Source organism: Carettochelys insculpta, chromosome 12 (genome assembly GCF_033958435.1).
Source record: "Carettochelys insculpta isolate YL-2023 chromosome 12, ASM3395843v1, whole genome shotgun sequence".
NCBI classification, from domain to species: Eukaryota; Metazoa; Chordata; order Testudines; family Carettochelyidae; genus Carettochelys; species Carettochelys insculpta.
The window spans coordinates 41483465-41493704 of NC_134148.1; the positions used below are offsets into that span (position 1 = coordinate 41483465).

The following is a 10240-nucleotide window of genomic DNA, read 5'->3' on the forward strand; positions in this document are numbered from 1 at the left end:
AGCTTCCTCCGTTCAGGCTGTCACAGGCTTTTTACCATATCTATCTAGAACAGTTTTAGCCATTTATTGGCAAGATGAATGTTAGGGCCAGTAATCCCTCGGGAGCCCATGATAAAGTAAGTATTTATTTACCAAGTCTTCCAGAAGCTTTTGTGTAGTTCCTTGGGGTGATATCTAAGAGTTACCTTTCCCAACATGAAGGTCTCCAGTCGTTTCTTGATCCCTGCTATCTGAGGGAGCGTATGGAACGGTTAGGTGCAATCCAAGACTGATTAACGCTAATCATTTCAAAAATCACTAACAATTGTAAAATAAATACACACACAGGGAAATATAACTTAAGATGGAAGCTTGTTAGGGAAAACTTACCTACTATGGTGAATGGGTACAAGCAACAGGTTCCATTGAATTAAGGTCAACAAGATTTAACTGTGGTGTAGATGGGGAGGAAGCAGTTTGGAACCCATTCTGGTTTTCATCAACTATCACAGTGTTGTATGTCAGGCCCTGCAGTCTGGCCTGCCCAGGCATAAATCCTCGGTGTGTATCTGACCGCAGAATCTGCGTTCCGTTTTCAGCACTGCCGTGGAAAGTCCAACTGAAAGAACAAAACTGTTTTCAGTGAAATCAGAAATACTGAGTTAATATTTCTACTTGTATGTGGTTTAGCAAAAACGTGTAGCCTTTGCAGAACATAGTTATTTGGTGGGTTCCCTTTCAGTGGAATAAAACTGCCTTTTTAAAAATCTGTTCCATATGCTGGATTTGCCAATTGGTACAAAGCAAACTGTCGCAGAAGAAAATGGATATTTTTCGCCATCAGGGACCGTTGGGGAAGCAGACACCTCCAGGGAGAGAGATGTTTGTCATTCCTGCCTCTAACTTTTCCTTTTGCAGCACAGAACATAACATACATTAATACTGAGAAAGCAAAAAAAGTTTTAAGAACTAAAAAAAAAAGGTGGTGCCATTTTTGCCACATTACGTAAGGGTCTCTCAGTCTTCAGACTACAAGTTGGACCTAGTTGGACCTCCTAAAATCTCACTCTGGTCCGGCAACATCCATGGTCTGGCAGGACCAGGGATGCTCCTGGACCAGAGAGCCCTGGGCAAGAGGAGAAGCTGGAGCTGGCAGCCCCAGCAGTCCCAGGGGCCCAGTCTGGGGCCAGAGCTGGTGTCCTCCTGCCCCCATCAGCTCCATGTGAGGTAGCCACACAGAGCCAGCAGCCCCAAGTGGGGGCAGCTGTGGCGTCAGAACTCCCTGCAGCAGCATAGGCCGAGGACAGAGTCCATCCAGCCCCACAGCAGCTGGGCGAGGAGCCCAACTGCTGGGGAAGTCAAGGCAGCATGCGTACTGTGGACTTGGGAACCTCCCCTGGTCCAGCAAATTCTTTTGTCCAAAACTGGTCAGGCCCTGACCATTCCAGACCAGGGAGACACATCGGGTACAATCTCTCTTTCCATGGTTTATTCCTCAACAGTAAAAACTTGTTAGGGTATGAGGCTTACAACACCCAATGTCAGACCGACAAGGCTGGATTGCCTCCTCTCCTCCTTTGCGTACTTTCTCGTTGTTCCTTTTAGAGCCGAACAGAAAACCAGGCTATTAGGTTTGTCTGAAGCAATACGATCACACTTCTTTTTTTCTTATATGAAACATTGCAGCTAGTGATGGCTCATACAAGGGATTTTTAAAGAGTAAAGCGAAATGGTTATCTAGGGTATAGCTTTAGCTAGGGCCTGTTAGTGTACATAGTTACAGAGCCTCAGTGGGTTTTAAGTTGGGCAGGGGGAGGTGTTGACCATTAGTGCTGATATGCCATCATGTTTACTACTTTATCCTCAAGCCAAATGAATCTCAGTGGCCCGCCAGAGGCCATTTCGACAGCCATCCCTTGGGGTTGCACTGCGTGGTGGCATAAACCAATGAGGCTGGAGGATTCCCTGGTGCAAAGGGGATTCTTAGTTAGCCACTTAAGCCAGTTTTACATCTGCTTTCTGCTTCTTGGGCTACGTCTACACGTGCAGCCAACATCGAAATAGGCTATTTCGATGAATAACGTCTACACGTCCTCCAGGGCCGGCAACGTCGATGTTCAACTTCGACGTTGCTCAGCCCAACATCGAAATAGGCGCAGCGAGGGAACGTCTACACGTCAAAGTAGCACACATCGAAATAGGGATGCCAGGCACAGCTGCAGACAGGGTCACAGGGCGGACTCAACAGCAAGCCGCTTCCTTAAAGGGCCCCTCCCAGACACAGTTGCACTAAACAACACAAGATACACAGAGCTGACAACTGGTTGCAGACCCTGTGCCTGCAGCATAGATCCCCAGCTGCCGCAGAAGCAGCCAGAAGCCCTGGGCTAAGGGCTGCTGCCCACGGTGACCATAGAGCCCCGCAGGGGCTGGAGAGAGAGCATCTCTCAACCCCACAGCTGATGGCCGCCATGGAGGACCCAGCAATTTCGACGTTGCGGGACGCGGATCGTCTACATGGTCCCTACTTCGACGTTGAACGTCGAAGTAGGGCGCTATTCCTATCTCCTCATGAGGTTAGCGACTTCGACGTCTCGCTGCCTAACGTCGAAGTTAACTTCGAAATAGCGCCCGACGCGTGTAGACGCGACGGGCGCTATTTCGAAGTTGGTGCCGCTACTTCGAAGTAGCGTGCACGTGTAGACGCAGCTTTGGAGTGGCATGTTGGCGACGCAAGTAAGGTTGGGTATCTGCGTCCTGTATCTACACTTAATAAAGGGAGGCAAACCAAAACCGTTTGATAGCCCAGAGCCTACATTAGGATGCGTGATGCGGTGCAGTAACAGAAGATCCCTTGGGATGTTCCCCACTGTGCTGATCTTGCCACTTACACCAGCCTTCTTGCTCCCTGGGGCTCCCCACAAACCTGTCCTGCTGGGCCTGATCCTCTGGTCTCTCCCAGCCAAGACACAGAGTAGGGGTTACTGCCACCCCTGCAGAGTGATGCTAACACTGATTAACCACAGATCTTGGAGGGTACAGTTTTAGGGCACAACCCCCAAAAGGTATCAAACCCCCAAATAAGTTTCTTTCTGTGCAAAAGATGCACAGATATGCTATGCAGCTTCAGTCAATAGCCAAGTACAACGTTGAAAACGATTTGGTCACAAGGGGCATTTTGTCCAAAGCACTTCCAAGTTATGCATATTTATATTCATAACCATTTTCAATACAGCATGGGAGCATAAGGGGATGCTCCAGTGAGAAACACTGTTTGTCTACAGGGTCATGTCCCTGCTGTTAAGTAGCTGAGTTTGATGATATCAGGGTGATGGTGTGGGCACAGCGTCTGTGCTGGGGCATCTGTTGGCTTGATCAGAGCCTTTGTGGTCTCTTACTATGCCTCGGTGCAGTGTCCACGCACCTGTACAAAATCAGCACATGAAAAATGGTAAAAGAGAGCACCTGACACCTACAATGAACAAACGTGTTCATTAGCTCGTATGACACTATTAACTGGAAATATTTCTCACTTAATAGCATCTTTTCAAAGAAAACTTTTGCATACCATATATAAGTGACAACTCAGTGGGTCAGAGTTAAGGTTATTGTGTTGTGATTTTTTGTCCTGGACAGGAATGCATTTATTGTATAGGCAGCACTTAATTTTCTAGTGAAATCCAGGCCCAAGTACCTATAGAATATGTGGCTGAACCGTGTTCTGATCTCAATGGTAGCATCTAGTTGCTTCCATAATGCAAATCTTTATTAAAAATAATTTTGGATCTGAAATAACACAGGAGTATAACACTGTTAGACTGCGATGTCACCAGTAATGGCTTCGTACCGTTTTATGGTGCTTGTTCAGAGCCCTCCTAACACAGTGTGTTAAAAGAAACATGGCGCAGTGAGCAGCAGTAAAAAGAGAAACCAGTAAGAGGAGCCCAAAATAAAGTGGAAAACAAGAGGAATAGGGGACTGCTTTACTGCTCCCTTTCTTCTTTCATACCATAGGAGGACCGGCGTTATTCCTGGCATGTCTTGGCTCTGGAAAGGCAGGCCCATGTGTCATCCACCAGCCTAATTGATGAAGTGTAAGAAATCCTCCTTAAGAGATCTGTATGTATTTAGGGGGAGATTTTCAGAGGCACAAGGGAACAGTGAGGCTCTGAATGGCACCCATTGACTTTCTATGGGACTTGAGTGGCTGATTGCCCTCGTGCCTTTCAAAAGGCCTGTCCTAAATGATCAAAGGCAACTGCTTAGATACCTTGTAACATTCTAGTTCTAACTTGTCCAGAGATGGCCCATGGTCTTTCTGACCAGAGCCACGTAAGTGTCTCAGTCTCACAATATTGATCACCAAGGGTTATCCTACAAAAGTCATTTCATTTCTGCTTCCCTAGACTGTTTCATTAGTTTGTTCTTCATTGCGGCTACTCTTGGTCCTGTGTTCGTAATCCCGTTCTGTTTGCCTGATTTACGACCCAGCACAAAGTAGCATCTGTATGATGATCATTGTGGGAACAATCCGAAGTTGCTCTTCAACTAAAATGGCTCGCAATTAGATTGACTCCTATTAATTTAAAATGCATAGCACGTATATGAAACAATAAACCACAGCTATTTCATGGATCAAATTAAGTTTTATTTGGGCAAATTACAACCTTTCTTACAGTTGTGCCTTTGTGAAGCCATTCCTTTTTAATAAAAGCAAGCATTTTGGGTGAACATGCTTGAATTATGCATTCCTCAAACTGCATAAACGGTTGGTTTTTTTTTCTTTTTTTAGTTGTATGTGGCTAATTATCTTCTCCCATTGAGCACCGATTCAGACATGAGGTGGTTGTCCTCCCCCACCCCCAACCCCTGGTTCTGCTGGAATTTCTTATTTCTTTCCATTTTTTACTAGCTTGGCGGTGGAAGTAAGCAGAAAAACCTCCTGCTCGTTAAAAAAGCAGCGAAGCATTTCCCGGAATTCTTGAGGAACTCTGACTCATTAACTTGCCCACTAACAACTACTTTGCTCGCTCAGCTTTGAAACAAAGTTGCTTGGCGAATGACAAAGACTTGGAAGGTGAGGGTCAGAAACAAATCTCTGGGGATGTAGAGACAGATCAGCTTGGACGTAGGGAGCAGCCATAAGGCATGAAAGGACAGACCTAGAAACGTGCCCTGCTGCAGTGGGTAGAGGTCCAGGGGGTTGGTCGTGAACAAGAAGAAAGTTTACAGGCCTGAAAGAGAAAATATGGCTTGAGAATAGAGAGGGTTTATAACCTCAGATTTCACTGTGGGATGAACCTGATTCATCTGGCACCCTCAGAACCTGACCAGAGCTGAAGGAGAGCATTTGCTGAACTAGAGAATGTTAATACAGTAGGGTCTCGCCATTCAAGTGACACATTTCCGAATTCAATTATTTGCGAGTGGCCTTGCTTTCCTGGGGCTCCCAGGCCCGGAACACTCGTGCTGCTGCTGCCCGGGGCTCCGATCCCACCCCCCACATTCACAAAGTCAACATTCACAAGGGTTCTGAACCCAGCACGCTTGCAAATGTTGAGACCCTACTGTACTGATAACGCATTACCAACGCCTCTGCTGCGCACTGGGCTCTCGGACATTTAGGGATAAATAACAACACAGAACACCGAGAGCCAGCACTGGGGGCTGGAAACAAACTATGGAACTATGGGAAACCTTGGCCAAGGCCAAGGTACTTGGTCGTCCAGCTAACTAAAATCATGTTGGATTATGGATGTTGCCAGGTGATAGGGTTCCTCATTTAGAGAGGTTCAACCTGTAGTTCGTGACCCTTTTTGTTTGGTTGGGATTTTTGGCTATTAATTGGCTGGTGACAGTCCCACAAAGGGGATTCCCATTGACTATCCCTGTGTGTGTGGCACAGAGAAGAGGCAATTCTATGTACCATGTCCTCAGTCATTTAAACCAGAAGGTTGGGATTGATTTTAGTCTTGTAGATAGATTCTTAGCTCTGGTCCAAATAACTTGTTACTCATTAGTGAGCAAACAGGTTTGAATAAAGTAAATACCCAGATGACTCTTTGTGAGGCTTGAAAAATGTCACAACTATTTCTTTTTTGTTTTCCGGTTACAGTTGGGGCCAGGGATAGAGCCACCAATGTTCTGTGAGAAAAGCTTTTCCCACAGTATTCTCAGCCAGGACCAGGAAATAGAGGATATCTCACAAGTACAGGCTTCCTTGGCTGAGATCCAGCCCACTTTGTAGACCAATGAGATTCAGGTAAGCATCAGATGAGCCTCCACCTATTTTTAATTTCTTTAATGAACTGAATGGGAACTTTCCAGTTCATGCGTTTCAGTCCTGATTGCTCCTGGGGCAAACTGGAATGATGAGACTGTATCTAATAACATTGGACACGAATTCTTCACAATAGCTTTGCCTGGTACAGATTCTCCTGCTCTCCCATCCCCTATCAAGATGATGTATTTGCATCTTCTCACCTTTCTCCATGGCCCGAAGAAGTGGCCAGAGACCAGGGCAGTGGAAGGAAGATGGATAGGGGGCATGCAGGGAGGTCCCAGAGCAGCCACAGGGAGACGATAGATTTGTGCCTACCAAGCTCCTGAAACATCTTTAAACTTCCTGATTTTTAGGAAAACCGAAAGAGATGCAAATTTCACAGGTCAGATATGGGTCCCTGGTGATCCAGGGCTTAGAGATTTTTAACCTTAGAGGCTCTATACTCGGAGGGTGTGCAAGTGGGCAGGTAAGTGGGCTTGGATTTGGCTTGGGCCCATATGTAGCTCTGATGGGTATGACTGAGAAATCTAGAGTGCTTTATTACATGATCAGTACAGTAGAAGCTCCAGGGTTTGGTCTGTGTATAAGCTTCACTATCCTGCTGGAACCCCTTCTATTTGTCTGTCAAATGGTTTAACTGTTCCTCTACATTTCCTTTCAAATGGCTTATTCCCTCTCCCCCATTTAGGCCCTCAAATACATCTTCCTGTGGGCTGTGCTAATGACTGAGGACTGACTGGTTAACAGCCGTGAAGAGCCTTCTCCCAAGTCAAATGACAGTGGCAATTCTCATCAAGGTTTTTTTTTTTACTTATGGAACGTCAAGAATATTTCACGCTCCTTCTTCCCCACGCCCACCCCATCTTCCATTCCAAACCACAAATGGAAAGCAGAGGCGGGAAGGCTTCAGAATTCCTGAGGCACTGAATGCTTTTTCCAGCCCTTTTCCTGCCCCTGCAACTGAATCGCTGTAAAATCTGGAAATTGACCCCACTACAGAGGTATAGTGGCTGTCTCTTGTTGGGATACCAACGTAGGTCAAGTACATCTTTATGTATGGGAAATGCGTTCAATGACCATTTTAATACGGCTTGGCAAGATGCGACCACACCGTACCATTTTTGCTGTCATTGCAGCAGTGTTTGGGACTGCCTCTCATAGAGCACTCCTGAAATTCTACACCACTTTTTACAGATCCCTCTGGGCACTATTACCATAGAGTCCAGAGCTACAGTAATGCAGTCTCTGAAATCACAGCCACATTGAATTTATAGAGTTGTCTTCAGTGGGACTGCGTCCACCCGCCGTTGACTGTTTCATTGGCAAATGAAATCCATAGTAATAAAATGTATTTGGTTGTCACTGCTCCACTGAGCCCTCCTGGTCTCTTTGATACCTTCTTCTCACCACTCTGGCATTGGCCTCTCTGGAGGTGGAGCTGTGCAACTCCATCACTCTTAGGATAGGTTCGGGGCTACATTGTCCTGAGACCAACTCTGATTACCTCAGCAAGCCTGGCTTAAGTGGCTGAACTTCCCCTCCCTCCATGACAAATGACACTGTGGTATCCGGACACCTCAGTGTGAGGTGTTAATTTAGAAGCACGTCAAAGAAAACTGATCTCAAAGATGTGAACCAGTGATGCCCTCACTCATGCCTTTTCCCCCGATCTAGGCAGCAGTAAGCTATGGGGAAAGACCAGTCCTTTCAGACTCCTCTAGAGATCCTCTGCATTAACCTGTCTCCCTGACGGTTAAACCCCCACCCGTCTTCTCCTGAGAAGGGCTTTTTAACCAATGAGTGCTTTGATGTCTGGGCTCAGAGCAGAGACCTGGCAAGATGAGATGACGATCTTCATTGGAGACAGGATCCAGCATCCTGAAAGTTAATAACCTTTCTCATGGTCTTGTCATTGCCACCAAGTGTTTCTCTTGGAGATCGTGGATCAGGCGTGTTCATTTCTCTGCTTATTTCCCCCACAGGTTTCTATTAAGCTACAACAATGGGCTCAGGTGGGAATATCGTGTTACCCAACCACCAATAATGTGCCCAACACGTATCCAGTCACCTGCAAGGTTAGTGACACAATTGCATCTCCCTATTCTTAACAATAGCAATTCTTGGGCCACTGCTGTAGGATTCGTGACATGCTTCCCAGGCCCTCAGGCAGGCACAGTCTGTGCCTCAGACGCTCGCGGCCTGAGGATGGATAGACAAGTAGATCTTGGTCAGAGAAGAAAACAAATGAGATTCTTTTTCCTCCATGTGTGAGCACAACACACAGAACTGCCTAGAGTGGATCTCAAGGCAGGTCTACTCTAGGCCTGAAAAATCAATCCTAGGTATGCAATTCCAGCTCTGATAAGTGCATAGCTGGAATCAACTCATCTAGGGTTGACCTATCTGGCTGTGCTCACTGAGAGAAGTCAACGGGAGAAACTCTTCCATCGACCTCCCTTACCCAGTGTGATAATGAGTACATGTGCTGACTGTCAAGCCCTGATAATCTGACTTCATGCATCCCCATAAGGCACATGAAACTGATCTGCAGAAGATCAACCCGAACCACCTCCATCTCCCAAGAAGTGTAGAGGTACCTTCAGTGACTATCTGAAAAAACAAAAACTCTAGCTACAGGTTCCTCCTTGTGGAAGGCAAAGGTGAGGGGAGGGGGCCTCCCTCCTTCTGTGGCCCCCAGATGCTGCTGCAGCAGAAACACAGAGTGTGTAGGGGGAACAAAAAAAGCCCCATATCTGGCCAGGGCTAGACACCCGTGGTGCAGGGACAGAGTGAGACAGCCACAGATTGAAGGGCACCCCACAAGCCCACCTGTCAGGGTCAGGCTGGGGTCACAGTCGATGTTGCTATGGGAATTCTGGGTACTACTCTCGCACATGGGTAGGTTAGGTACCCCCAGCTAGGGCTGCAAAGGAGGCTTTGAAAGTTCACCTTTGCTCCCCAGGCCTGGCTTGTGAGCTCTGCATTGTCTCTGTGGTGCAGCCCAACCCATCTCCCTCGCTGCGTAAATCTTCATCAACGTAAACATTTCTGAAGCCCTTGCATTGGAATGCATCCCACGGGGCCTGCGGCCTAGCAGTCACCCGCCTGCCTTGCTTCCTTCCCGAAAAAAAACTGGGGTGCTGGCAACTAGCTATCCACCACTGGTATCTCCTGCAAGTCATGAGAGAGGCTTTCTATTAACTAAAGAATAAGGGTTGCACTCCAAAAAAGAACTTGCCTCTTGCAAACGGAGGGAAATGCAACCTGTTGGCAATGGGACCTCTTGGACAGGGGCTTCCAGGCTTAACACGCGTACCTAGTATAGCCATAAAACAGTCTTGGAGAGCTAATGCAGTGTGGGTAATGGTTCGCACTTGTAATCTGTACAGTCCGGTTGCATTAGTAGTCAGCTGTCTGAGCCAAGCAAAAGCCCATTTTGTCACCACGACAATGCCTTTGATCTGCCCTCATTTCAGAGCAGAGACTATGCAGCTATGAAAAATATGGGGAAAAGAAACTGAGGGATGGGGAAAGGAGAGCGCCTGTACATTCCAGGAAATTTAGAAGCTAAGCATGACTATCCTTAAGCACGTGCTTAACTCGAGTGGGATTACCTGGGTGTAAATTTAAGCATGTGCTTGTATTTTTGCAGGATTAGGTCTCTCTAAATCCCATTTTTGCAGTGTAGAATGTAGATGCTCTTGCATGGGAAAATATAATTCTTTCCGTACGTGGAATTTAAATACTGCCACCACCACAGCCTGAGGCACTGGTTATCACTATCTTCAGCAGGACAGTGCTATTATTCCCATTTCACAGATGGGAATCAGTGACTTGTACTGGGGCCAGCAGGCTATGACTGGCTAAGCATAAGTTGAGTTCAGTGTCCTAAATTTTACGCTTGTGCCTTAATTGTGCTCTCATTGGGAAGGAAAACTGTGGTGAGAGGCATCTTCTTCCTTCAGTTTGTTACCAGGA

The 10240-nt window shown here is 46.8% G+C and overlaps 1 long non-coding RNA gene across 1 annotated transcript; it reads left to right on the forward strand.

Annotated features, from left to right (window-relative positions):
- Positions 1-4682: 4682 nt before the first annotated feature.
- Positions 4683-7594, forward strand: LOC142019879 (uncharacterized). The gene is made up of 3 exons (XR_012647207.1): positions 4683-5056; positions 6095-6241; positions 6951-7594. It is a non-coding gene; the product is annotated as an uncharacterized LOC142019879 (long non-coding RNA).
- Positions 7595-10240: the final 2646 nt, after the last annotated feature.